Below are 14,565 nucleotides of genomic sequence, written 5' to 3'. Positions count from 1 at the left end.
CAGGAAAGATTTGGGGTAGTACACAATATTATCTGCCATAATTATCAATATTATCAAACGCTTTCAGCAAAGTCATTTAATGTTACCCAAAATATAACTATTATTGCGAACAACGATTACACAATTGTTTGCATTACAAACAAGCAGTCCATTCCTTGACACTTTTTATAGTTTCTACAAGTTGATTCCGCGAAGATAATACACGCTTATTGCAATTTTTGTTTTTTCAATTTGTGATTGTATTTGACAAGCAGTGCACATACATAAAAAAAATTATAATCTAACAACATGTTAAGATTAACACAAGGGTTGCAATTTGAGGTTTGCCTCGCAATCTAATGCCCAAAAAAACTTGTAAATATATGATAATATAATGCTCATTGATTTAATTCAATATAGGTAAAGGACCATTCCCTCCCTTAATCAAATGCGTAACACACATCCGTAAATACGGAATTAGATCGTACTGTCATTTATACAATTGTTCATTTGCAACTGGTTAAATAAAACCGGTAAATAGTGAATAATCATATACCTATGTAGTCATTTATTTGTCTGACTTCAAAACCTGGGGATCTTCAAAACTTCCACAATTATCCGTGCAGTTTCCAGTGGTCTTCTCTTTTGGCCATCACTAAAATTAACAAACGTGCAATTAATGCTCGTTTCAGTGGTGTGTTTGTGTGTTGTAATTGTTTCGCTCGTTTTCAGGAACAGCGCTTCCACTAGCTTTCAAAAGTTGGAAGTCTTGACTTCCGAGCCTTAAATTATGGAAGTCCCGAGACATCAAGTTAGGGAAGTCCAAGTTTTATTTCAGTATTTTACTGCGGGCGTTGGCCATAATCAGATGCCTTTTTCCAGATAATAAAAAATTTACACCAAAAGTATTTCTATTATTAATGTATTTCTATGCATCATCTCAATGTGTATGCTTCCAATACACACACTAATGCAAAACGGCACAACAACCACTATAATTGGTCAAGCTTTATAGACAGATATGTAGTAAGAGTATCACGTTTAAACGTTTAAACGGTCGCGTTTCGTGTTTTGCTCAAAACGTTTACAAAACAGTTACGTTTAAACGACAGTCAATATCAACAGAATCCATTCAGTCATTACGTTACGGACGTTGCAAGCTTATTAATTAACAGCAGCTGAAAAAGACTCGTATTTGTATCTGATTGCCTTTATTCACAAGACCGTAAACGTAACAATACACAATGTATGGACTAGACGTCTTCAATACTAAACGCGCGTCGGCACGAAGTGCTCGAGAAAATTTTCCCGCAATTTGTTACATGAGCATGCCCCGAATCGACTTGAAAAGTCGATTCGCGTCGGCACGAAGTGCACAAGGAGATTTTCCCGCCGTTTCTTTCATAGCATTCATTCAATAGACTCTTCATCAGTGGACAAACGGGTGTTCTTCCACAAATTTATTGAGTAAACCTTTACGGGACGACGGGTACGCAAACTACGCCAGCGAGTTTCATTCGTTTTGATGTACATTTTGTTAGTAAAACATTGAACATTTAAAACCGGTTTACTCTTATTGAAGAATTGGTGGGTTCGATATTAATTCGTCTTTGTTACAAAATATAATGACATCCATGTTACCAGAAAACATCTCTTTTGAAATTTTGGCTTTTGCTATAAGGTATAAGGAACATTGATTTTGTATTTGTAAACTTTATTTTATGAAATACTTCACGCAATTTCCGTTGATTTTTTAGTATCAAACTATAAATGTTACATTAGAATGTTATTGGTATAGAACAGCCCAAACACTAGCAGAACGCGGAAATATAGCTCTACATAGACTTTTCACTATTATAAATCAAAACTAATTCTCGACACGCGAACAATGAAACCTATTTGATAAACTAGTCACACCGGCCCTACACTATTCAGCAGAAGTGTGGGGATTTGCGAAGGGTAAAGAAATCGAAAAAAATACATACAAAACTACTTCGAAAAATCTTAAAAGTAAATAATCCACAAATCAAGCCGGCATGTATGGAGAATTAGGACGATACCCGCTATTAATAACACGCAAATTACATACATTCCAATATTGGTTAAACCTACTTAGATCGAGTGATAACAGTACCGCAAAAACAATATATTCTGTGATATTTAATGATGCACAGCAAAACATCACAAACAATTATGGCAAGCAATTCGACGCATAATCCCAAGAAACTAGGTTTCTCATGAGAACCTAGGTTCTCAGAAGGAGAACCTAGCCAGCTGGCAAACTTTAAATAAATTTGACATTCTAATGCAGTCGGAAAATAAAAAAGACATTATAAACCCCCGCTTAATATATTTTTAATGCTAATGAAATTCGTAATAATCGACAAACAGTTATAATTGTTAATTTTACAAGACTATAGCCATGTTATTTGATTTTTCATTGGATATGTTTGTATAATTAAATAATTATACAATTTCCTCGTGTACAGTACAGTAGCTCGTGGGCGGAGTTAACGGAGTGTGAATGACCAGCTTACTTGATATTATTACGTCCTGTGCATTTTTTTTTTAGATAGCACTAACTCAATTCCGCCTTTCATCACACAGATTAGAAATAGAACGAGGTCGATACCGCAATATCACAATATTGCTAGGGATAACAGAAAATGTAAATTTTGTAATCTAAATGTCGTAGAAAGTGAATACCATTTCTTATTAATATTTCCATTACAAACATATAAGAAAAACAGATTTAAAGTAATAGTATCAAGCATGGCCAAAATTAAATAAGTTTGATATGTTAATGAGAAACAAAATAAAAATAAATCATAAATCTTTCAAAATGCATATATAATGCGAATTGTTTACGGAACAATTTAGAAACAAATTAATTAATCTAAGTATACTTTTTTCTCAGAATTCGATGAGTACTGATACGTATCAATGTTAAAGTGAAATTAATTTTGCAAAATAGTGTATTCTTTGTTACATTATTTATTACCAACTGGAGTTATCGATGTTAAAGGAACATATCTTATGTTATAATCAGTAAAATATTTGTTAACTTCTCCCATTGCATAGTTTTCATAATTATTACCTTATTTTCATAATTATTATTATCCATTGTCTTTACACGTGTATATTATACATTTGGCTAAAAAAAGGATATGCTTAAGAGCTAATAAATGTTGTTGTTGTTGTTGTGTATTATCAAACGGCGTACATGCGGATTATCGGACGTCCAAGGGACTTCCACGGTTTAAAAAATGGGCGTACGACCGCAGTTTTCGGGCGTAATTTACCCCCGAATATCCATTAACGGAGCACTGCAGGAAAATATTATATAACTAGCAATTTCGAAAACTGTTCACGAAGAACAAGAGTCGCCAACATGCTAATTGCCTACGAAAATGCAACATCACGAAAACGTATTGATACTGATCTTAGTTTGCACTGAACAACAGAATATAAATTATAATAAGTTGTTTTTGTTAAAGTTCAGACTAAAATACTACCGCAGATGTCCACAGAACAAAACATGGAGTTAATACTGTCATTGACTATGCCCTTTGCAATTGATTCGCCACCGGATTTAGATTTATTTACCACTAGGGAATCTATATGTTTTTTTATATAAGCGGAACTTTTCGTCTGCCTTGAGACGTCATTTTGTTTGACTCGCATGTGTTATCATATACACGCTTGGTAAACACGTTACCAAATTAAGTAAGCGCTTTTTGAGTAAGACTCAGTAAAACGGCATAAACAAAACAGGATTTTTCATACGCATTGCAATAAAACATTAAAGGGGCCATTTCACGTTTGTTTAATTGACAAAATAAAAAAAAAATTGCTTCAGATTCGCAAATTTTTGTTGTAGTTATGATATTTGTGAGGAAACAGTAATACTGAACATTTACTGTGCTCTAAAATAGCCATTATATGCATCTTTTGACGATTTAAAAACATGAAAATTATAAAGCGTTGCAACGCGAAACGATTGAATAATTTCGAGAGTTTTGTTGTTATATTTTGTGAAACTACGAGTATTGCTTATATAAAGAATAAAATGCATCCTTCATTTTTGAGCATCCCTAGCCGAGTGGTATAAGTGGTAGACTTTTACTCCAGGACTCCAGGGGTCGGTGGTTCGAGCCCTGATGCGGGTTACTTTTTTTTTTCTTTTTCTTAATTTTATTCTTGATTCTTGATTTTTTACTGGAGTTTTTTAGATCCAATGTTTACATTTATTAATAGAAATAATTTAATGACAAACTTCAATACATGCCAAAATTGGTGAAAAAGTCTCTTTAATTTAGCTTCTCAAAAACTTACCTACCGGTACATCTAGTTACATATTCAATTGAAGTATAGGTTGTTCCATCTTCTTGCAAAATTTGCAAACAAGTCTATAACTGCTACCAGATTCAACAATCTGAAGCCAAGGGAATTTCTCAACCCACACATCGAATGTTATTATTATAATTATTCTTAAATTATTTTTGTACCAGATGATGATACTGGTATTGAAGTGGTGATAATAAGCAAGTTATTGTTTATTTTTGTGACATACGTATAAACTTAATAGTAGTCAAGTTATATAAAATAACGAAACAGACAACACCAGACCCGGTGGGCCTATAAGTAACCAATCATAATTATACATTTTTAAGTTTCGGTGATCTACATAATCAAGTTAATTATCTTGGTTCAAGCATATTTGTTTTTGTACAGTTACTATACATACACAAGAACTTGTCAAGAAGTTCGAACAATTAACGATATTTGTATAAAAATGTTATTTTGAAAAAAAAAACATTGTCATTCAAAAGAACATTTCAAGAACATAATCTTAAATCTACATACGTTTTCTTTTGTCTTTCCGACGTGCGCATTGCCATTCCAAAAGATTTTCACTCACCACATGTCACAGAAATGAAACGGAATCGCTTTTTATAGCTTGTAGCATGTTGCCTCACCGCTATCTCATTGGGCAGTCTGACCATTAAACTCGAAGGGCCAATCACTATCAAATTGATAACATCAGATTAATAGCATGGGCGTTTCTTGTACCCAGAAAACTGCTCAAATGTTAAGGAATTGACTGTCAATATTGAATGCAAACATTGATGTAGACAAAACGCACAATTCTCTTTTACAAAATTACTGATCTGTATTCGATTATACTAAACAGATAAGAAATTGTATGTACAAATAGTGAAGCAGTCTTCAGAATTTGCTGGTCACATTTTCGTATTGTCTTCTTTAATTTAAAACTTAAACAATCCGACCAAGCATATTAAGATGTTAAAACCTACTATAATGTTTTTATTCACATGATACATGTAAGTCAATTACGTGATTACTCAAAACAGGCTAAATCCCCGCTAAGTCCCCCGTAAAATCCACATTTTCTCCAAATTCAAGTAAAAAATATAATATACCCGGTAAGAAGTCTATGTTACCAACATTGTCAATGCTAAAAAGTACATTGGTGAATCAACCTTATAAGTAGTTTATGTGTGTTTGCAGAATATACAATATCGTTCGAGTGACTTTAGAATTAATAAAGGAAAGTTCCGCAATGTTCAAAGATTTCACGCTTGGTTTACATCCTGCGCAATTATTGCTAAACCCAAAAGGGAGTTTTATTCTGATGTAGAAAAAAAACCAACACAAAACTTACATTTAAGGCCCAGTCTCACTATGATGCCGGTGGAGCCCCGGTGAGTGATCCGGGATCTAACGGGATGAACCGGGGCCCGCGCCGGGGACGACCGGGATGAACCGGGGACGACCGGGAACAACCGGGGCTCCACCGGCAAAGTATTAAAACGTTTAACACCTCCGGGACAAACCGGGAATCACCGGCAACGACCGGCAACGACCGGAGCGGCACCGGCGACAACAGAGACGGCATCGGGAACAACCGGGACGACACCGTACCTCTACCGAGGCCCATACAGACCCCGGCAGAGGTACGGCAACGCCCCGCTTGTCGCCGGTGTTGCCCCGGTGGAGCCCCGATGAATGCCGGCAGAGTCCCGGTATTGCTACGGTACATCGGTAAACCGGCGCTCTGCCGGGACGCCACCGGCGAATCAGCATTCACCGGGGCTCCGCCTGGGCATTACAGGCGACGACATTATTTATAAATGTTTGTAGCGTCGACATGGTTGTTATGATTATCATCTGGTTGTATTGACTTAAAATATTTAAATGCAGTCACACTATAGCGTATGAGAGGATTGTATGTGCGTTTAATATTAGAAATTTGCTTACACGCACATCTTTCGAGTTTGTATAACGTATGACTTGCGTAAAGGCAGCTTATACGAAATGCTTATAATTTTCGTGTGTAAACGTATATGAACTTAAATCAATGTAGCGTTTACGACCGTTTGTGACGTAAACAAGCGTTTGAGAGGCGCACTTGGTTTAAACAGTATGTTTTTTTCTAAATTTGCAAATATACATGTATACCATAATGCGTAGGGGATCGAAGAGATAAATTAAAATAACGCACCTTTAGCATCACTATAGCGCATCAAGCTTATGCCTAACGTATGATGAGCGTAGAACTAAATGCTCGCATACACTGACACATTTTGGAACATGCTCAAACAATAATTTGACCTTGAGAACGTATAAGAAGTAAAGCCTTATGACATGATGACCTTTGCGTGTCGTTAAATCGGGCACAATCTTCATTATCTGAACAACACTTTCTACAGATATTAGAAACAAGAAACCAACACAGCAATTCAAGAATAAACATTATAATTTTCAATATGTCGTTATTGCTCTTCGTATGAGGACGTTACCGAATCAATTACATGAATGAAATACCACAATATACTTAAACGAGGCTATACATATAGAAGACCTGTCCTTTTAGTTCTATTATCGAAACTTCTAAAAAAAACGTCCGTCAGCATGTTCATTCTCGTTTTCTGGGCAGTACGTTGGTTTTCTTGTTAGATTTCCTACATCAGTATAGGTTTCAAAACCCAATAACGAACACATACTTACAAATCTTATATTTGCATATTCTGAGTATCAACTCAACTTGTAAGGCTTTAAGATAATCAAATACAATCAATGAAAACTTGCACACAATGAAATGTCTTCTGTTTTAGATGTCATTATATTTTAAGATGTCTAGCGGTACAAAGTAACGCGATGTTGAGGTCAATTTTAAGGATCATTAGTGTACTTCCGGGAGAACTTTGAAGATAACAGTAGTTTTGACACATTCACATTGATAAAATTTCAAGCCGCATGCCAACACGGGATGTGCCACTTTTCTAAGAAAACTCCAGTTTTAATAACATTGAAATGTCGACATAATACCGGACATAGGAGGTTTTAAATAGCGTTCAATCTGAGGTGCTAAATAATGGGCGCTCAGACGACCGTTATACTTCGTGTCAGTCAGATTTATTATCAAAGTCAATTAGTTCAACCGAAAATTGCGCCACATGCTTTGTAAATTGATCAGATGAATCAACGGTAGCCAGAGTTCCTGATGGTAATATTTTAGGTATTAAAACCAGATGTTTTCTAATGTGAAAATCAGGCAATGCCTTTAAAATGAAGACTAGGTAAAACCTGAAATAATTATATGTAATACAAATGTATTCATTTTGCTTGTCCTATTGAAAACGTGTTTAATTTTTATATCTTGTCAAAGCGAGTTTATTTCCTCATGTATTTCCATCATCATCATCATCATCATCATCATCATCATCATCATCATCATCATCATCGTCATCATCATCATCATCCTCATCATCATCCTCATCGTAATCATCATCCTCATCATCATCCTCATCATTATCATCCTCATCATCATCCTCATCATCGTCATCATCATCGTCATCGTCATCCTCCTCCTCCTCATCATCCTCATCATCATCATCCTCATCCTCATCATGATCATCATCATCATCATCATCATCATCCTCCTCCTCATCATCATCCTCCTCCTCCTCCTCCTCCTCATCATCATCATCCTCATTATCATCCTCATCATCCTCGTCATCATCGTCATCATTGTCATCATCATTATCATCATCATCGTCATCCTCCTCCTCCACATTATCATCCTCATCCTCATCCTCCTCCTCATCATCCTCATCCTCCTCCTCATCATCCTCTTCATCATCATCCTCATCCTCAACCTCCTCCTCCTCCTCCTCATCATCGTCATCTTCGTCATCATCATCGTCATCATCATCGTCATCATCATCGTCATCATCGTCGTCATCCTCCTCATCATCCTCCTCATCATCCTCCTCATCATCAACCTCCTCCTCCTCCTCCTCCTCCTCCACCTCATCATCATCATCACCCTTATCCTCCTCATCCTCCTCATCCTTCTTATCATCATCATCATCATTATCATCATCATCATCATCATCATCATAATCATCATCATCATCATCATCATCATCATCATCATCCTCATGATCATCATCATCATCATTATCATTATCATCATCATCATCATCATCATCATCATCATCATCATCATCATCATCATCATCATCATCATCATCATCATCATCATCATCATCGTCATAATAATCGTTATAATCAGCAGCAACAGCAGCTGCAGCAGCAGCAGGAGTATCATCATCATCATCAACAACAACTTAATCATCATCAAAATAAAAAACAAAGATCTTAAGAACGTCTTTGGATAAAAGTTTAATATAAAAAGAAACTAAACTACAAATAGGAAAAAATATCAGTTATGCAAACAAACACACAATATAGATATATTATACTGGGACATACTTTTCAGTACTACCTTTATATTAAATAGCTTACAGGCGACAGTCGACAATATACATTTACTGTAGAAAGATCAATAGCAAAAATCTTTAGTTTGAAGTTGATATATATTATATAGCTGTTAAATTAGGTTATAGTTGCAAGGTTTTCTTGAAATTTCCAGCAAGGATATTTTATAAACATTTATCCTCTCCCAGGTGTAAAATCTAGTCTGTTGCCTTTAAGATAACTTTTACACTAACTAGCGTACAAGCGACAGTCGACAATAGATATTTACTGTAGAAAGTTCAACATCAAAAATCTATGGTTTGAAGTTGATATATGTTATATATGAGTCGCGTTCTGGGAAAACTGGGTTTAATGCACGTGCATTAAGTGTCGTCGCAGATTAGCATGTGCGTTCCGCACAGTCTAATGAGACATGACACTTATGACACTTTCCGCGTGTATGGAATGTTTTGTTTAAAGGAGGTCTCTTTTAAACGATAATCCAGTGTAGGCGAAAAGTATTGTCCCAGATTAGCCTGTGCCGACTCCACTTTACACTTTACGCACATGCATTAAGGCCGGTTTTCCTAGAACGCGACTCATATATATTACATGTTATATATGTTATATGGCTGATATTTAACAGATGAATATGATACTAGGTTTATCCATTATTAATGTCACAATTCCACCGATCACGGCAAAAAAAAACATTTTTAAGATATAGAAACATCCGAAATATTTTGCACAGTTGCACATTGATAAAAATGTCCAAATTACGTTAGAATTTTCTCTCTCAGACTTCGTTTTTAGCTATAAATATACATACATCAAAGAACCGTCTATGTTGAGTTGAGTTGTAGTAACTGATTTAGAATATTTCGTGCATGGTGTATTTGCACATTGTAATAGTATGTGTCAATAACTTAAGTTCGATATATCCGCTTGGACCGGGAGTCGAAAAAGTCCATGCATAAATCCACCAATCAGGTTTGCCATGCGAAGGTCCGTCGTCGATTTGTGCCGTTAGAAGTGGAAATACCTATTGTCGACTGCCAGGTTTGCCATGTCCGTCGTCAAATTTTGCCGGTTGATAGTTGATGTCGGAATCTTAAGCAAACAGAGCAAAACTTTTAATATGAAATGTACGTTAATCCAATGTAATTCACTCTTTGAATTATTGTTTTATTCATTTGAGACAATCTATGAAACTGTTTGGTGGCCACTCGATATTTAAGCTTAAAAAACGGGTTCGTGTCCTTAAACTTATGAAACAATCGAGTAAATCCGAAGATAATTGTAAAAAAAAATATATATATGTATTATTTTCTATGATTGTAAATATCTGTGATATTTTTGTATTGTTAATAATTGTTTATATGGATTGTAGTATTTTATTATGTGCACAAATAAAATTATTATTATTATTATGAGTACGTAATTTTTCATTTTGATTTTTGATATACATATATACGCAAGGTAACTTTAATATTTTACAATGAATTGTGGTAAATGCTACATGCATATATCTGAGCATTGTATTACTGTTTGTGTATGTGTTTGATTCAATGCAAAATAGTGGTGTTGCGTTTGTTCGTCATGAAGACTATATTGTAAAATATTTTAATGAACCGTCAATATGTTTTATGTTGTTTGTTTATGAGAATAATAGTTAAATTTTGTTTGTTTTGTTTTTCTGTATTCTTTGTAAAAATCGTTATATTTCTGTTTGTCTGGTGTCTTATATTAGCGGCACGGATTGTTTAATATTGATGCTAGAGTGGTCGCAGTATACAGATGTATAAAGTTCGTTCACGTTGAACATGAGTCGTTACTCGGTCGCAAACATTTTCTCGGACATCATCATCTGCGGGCGCTCTCAAAATCGGTTCCTGCCTTCGTGCTGCGCACTCGGGCAGGAACGGATTTTTCGAGCGCCCGCAGATGATCATGCCCTCAAAATATAAGACTCTGACAAGAAAACGTTTTCTTTTAGAATGAAAAAAAGATTTATTCTTTCATAGTAAATGTGCAATCCTTCGTTGTTACTGACGCATATTGATGAAGCTGGATTAAATAATATTACAAGTTCAATGCTAGCAATTAATGTGTACTACAACTGATTTCCGTGTTTTATCTTCACAAAAGCATCATTTGTAAAATATGACTTTTAAAACATTTAGGAATTCTTCAGAATTGTACTTAAACTAAGATAGTGTTTGAAAAGTTTAAAAATGAATTTAATGTTTAACTTATCAAAGGTTAAACTTGACGAGGTTTACAATGGGATAGCGCACACAAATTGTACATGTAAGCATTATTTATACCTCCCGCGCGAGACTTTATCTTGGAAAAACCAATCGAATATTGTGTTCCGGAGTAAAACTAATATTTAGACTTTGTTTTTAATGGCATTGGAAACAAATAATAATGTAAATATTACGTAACTTACAACTCTAAACTTTACACATGATACAAGCTGTAAAATATATTCAGTGAATTAATGACATTGTAAGCAAACGATGATGTGTTTAAAAAAACAACGACTTCCACCTTATATTCATCTAGCGACTATAATTCTATAACAACCTTGAGTCCCAGGCATGTGCATGAGCAACATCATTTCCTCTGTGTTTAGGAACCCTTAACTGTTATGTCGAAAATCGCGATGAACCCATTAACCGACCACTCTGGCTAGTATTGCAGCAGAGGGTAAATAAATCGTTCGCGTTTAATCAGATGAGCCCAGACTTTCTGAACAGATATTTGTAATGTTTGCTATTCAGTAACATACTGAAATGAATATTCAACTTTAGTAGAAATTCAAAGTGTTGGAATGGAGTTGAAATGGGTAGTGTGTCTACAGAAGTTGAGAAAATGAAAATATTGTAATGTGTTATCTATCATCAGTCTTTAAAGAAAGATGATGGTAAGCTACATATTGTAATATTGTAATTGTATTGTTCAGCTGCTAAGATTTCACAAAATTGATAGCAAAGATTTTAGTATTAAGAGATATGTCACACATGTGCAACCCCCTTACAATGACGCAAGTGTTTATAAACTTAGCGACGGTGCGGCAAATACCGAGAGCCGTTTAAAATTCATATACGGTATATCCAGACTAGGTGAAAGTTGTATCGCGCAGCTTATAGCAACAGACACCACACACTTTTCCCAGCGCTTGCTCGGAGCACCTGTGTCGCCTTACCTAAGAAATGAAGATGATGAATAATTTATAAAAACTGCGTTTAGATACGTACACGAATGTTGCCATTTGCCAGTGATGTATCTGTGATCCTTTAACCAATTTATGCCCAGTGGACTCTCCCATCCTTCTAAATTGGATCAATTTATTTCCAAAAGTAGGGGTGTCTGGTATATTTATTTCTATATTTAGAATATTTCTTACATAAATTTCTTTAAGCAAACAGCGCAGACCCAGATGAGACGCCGCATCATGCGGCGTCTCGTCTGGGTCTACGCTGTTTGCAATGTCCTTTTTTCAGGACGCTAGGCATGAATGGGTTAATAGCAGCAGCATCCTTAGTCCCCATATTGGGTAACGTTTAATGGGATTTCTCTTTGTGCAACTTACTTTGTCGTTGTCACTTTATATTGTATGTTACATTACATGTATATATTGTAATTGATTATTGTATATTTTTTTATGTAATATGTGACATGCTCACTGTCTGTAATATTACTATTTAATATCTTCTGTATATGAGATAATAACGACATTGAATTGAATTTAGTAAAATATCTACGCGTTAGCATAAGGTTGATAAGCAAAAAGCACAAAGCACATATTTAGAGTTGGAAGGTCCTTAATTCATATTCTGGTGCATATGAGAGTGATATACAAAGAAAGCTATCTCAAACATGAAAACACTGTGCACACAACGTTTGAAGCAACAGTAGGACAAATATGATGCTCTTGCGCCTGCGATTGTATTCGAACGAGGCGTTCGTTTGGGTCAAATTGATAAAAAAACGATGTATTTTGGATCAGCGATTTTACTGATCATCTTTGTTGTAAGACATGTAAATCTTACGTTTAATTTGTTTTGCTTCATACAATATGTTTGAAATACTAAGAATGTTATATTTCACAGAGGAGTCTACATTATTTAAAAAAAATAATAGTTAATATATTCGTTCCATAACAACAATGTCAATGTACTATGTACACGACTGATTGCCTGAATAAAGAATCTGTTCTATTCTTATAGAGGTTACGCACAAAACTGGAGAAACTTGCAAGTTCTGCGCTACGAACATAATTTCATGTTTGCATTTCAGGTTTATATGAAATTAAGCTTGCATAAAGCATATAATAATGGAAAACTTAAACTCTGTAAATTAATGTAATTATGAAATTCTAACATTCATAATTAATTTAAATACGATAATTTATATGAACTTGCAGTGTGGATTATTAAAAGGAGGATGTCATGCGTTGCATCTTATTCACATGGTGTGACTTAATAGATTTGTGCCAACATGTTATTTTGACAAGAAACTTTATCCGTCTGCAGGAAAATATTTGCGTGCGTTCATTTAATTTGGTCCATTTCGTGTTTCTCAAAATAAATTATTGAGGGTGAGATGAACAGCATTTTGTTTTGCCTAAAAAGATGTCATAGACTTTGCTATTTAGAATTCATACATCTACTGATTTAAGTGTTTTAAGATAGGATTTTCCGTGATCGAATTGTTGTCACAAGTGTTATATTTCAACGTTATTTTGTGCAAAAACAGAATAGTAGTTCGCATTTTGTCATATTTTCTTTTCCTTTAATTGAACTTATTTTACGTCGAAATTTGTTTTTACCAGCTACCTAGAACTGTGTTCAATTAAGAAATTGCTTAAAAAGTACAATCATAATGATTGTTTATGCATGTCCGAAGAAAAGTCACACTTACCTCATTTCGAAATCTATATAAGAATTAAGTTACTTTGCAATTTTCAATGGAATGCTAAATACATTAGTAATTACCACACAAAGCATATCTATATGTCCTTATTATGAATCAATAAGTTTGATGCATTGTTAAAATTATATTGGAATACACTTGCGTGAATTTCAATTCGTCAATGAATGCTTTAATGAACCTAAACGACGCGTTTTCAAATGAATAACTAGAACTTCGCACTACGAATGTTAAGATACCGTGATCAGTGTGGTATTAACTAAAGTATGTACACTGTAATTATATCAACATATACATGTAAATCCTAAGTTATATGTACACCAAGATGTACTGTCTTTAAATAATGTCAAAATATTTGCATGGTTGGAAACGTCCTTTTTTATTAAATAATAGTCGATTTAACGTCATTTCAACGCAACGCAAAGTTGCTTAAGTTCGGTGCGTACCGTCATAATGCGTAGAATTGATACATACCTATAATATACCAAAATAATAAAGAGAATATAAATCTTAACATACCTTAAATAAGTTTGATTCCCTGGCCTTCGCACCATTTCTTTATCATTTTCAGTTCGTCACTGTCCTGGAAGCGAAGTTCTCTTCCCATCACATCGAAGGCCATTTTATCCTCCGTTGCTCTTTCAATTACAGTTTTCAGATCGGCTTCGCTCGCCACAGTCAAAATAAGTTCAACTTTATAAGTCGACATGATTGTTCAAAATTCCCAGGAGAATGTGGGGAACAGACACCCAAGCGGTACCTTTTTGTGACAAAACGCATACAGTGCACGTGACATTATCAAAACATTCGCTGTTTAAAGGGACTGTCTGTCAACTACGAATGACGAAAAAAGGAACGTTC

The 14,565-nt window shown here is 34.9% G+C and overlaps 2 long non-coding RNA genes across 2 annotated transcripts in view; one reads left to right on the top strand and one right to left on the bottom strand.

Moving 5' to 3' along the window:
* Positions 1-14,565, top strand: part of LOC127867252 (uncharacterized) — a 133,888-nt gene that overhangs the window by 26,000 nt on the left and 93,323 nt on the right. The gene's annotated exons all lie outside the window — the stretch shown is intronic.
* On the bottom strand, positions 8,673-14,534 carry LOC127867232 (uncharacterized). The gene is made up of 2 exons (XR_008043382.1): positions 14,224-14,534; positions 8,673-9,876 (listed from the first exon to the last, which is right to left on the bottom strand). It is a non-coding gene; the product is annotated as an uncharacterized LOC127867232 (long non-coding RNA).

The sequence above is a fragment of the Dreissena polymorpha genome, chromosome 2, assembly GCF_020536995.1.
Source record: "Dreissena polymorpha isolate Duluth1 chromosome 2, UMN_Dpol_1.0, whole genome shotgun sequence".
Lineage (NCBI taxonomy): Eukaryota > Metazoa > Mollusca > Bivalvia > Myida > Dreissenidae > Dreissena > Dreissena polymorpha.
This window is presented reverse-complemented; position numbering and strand designations above follow the sequence as displayed.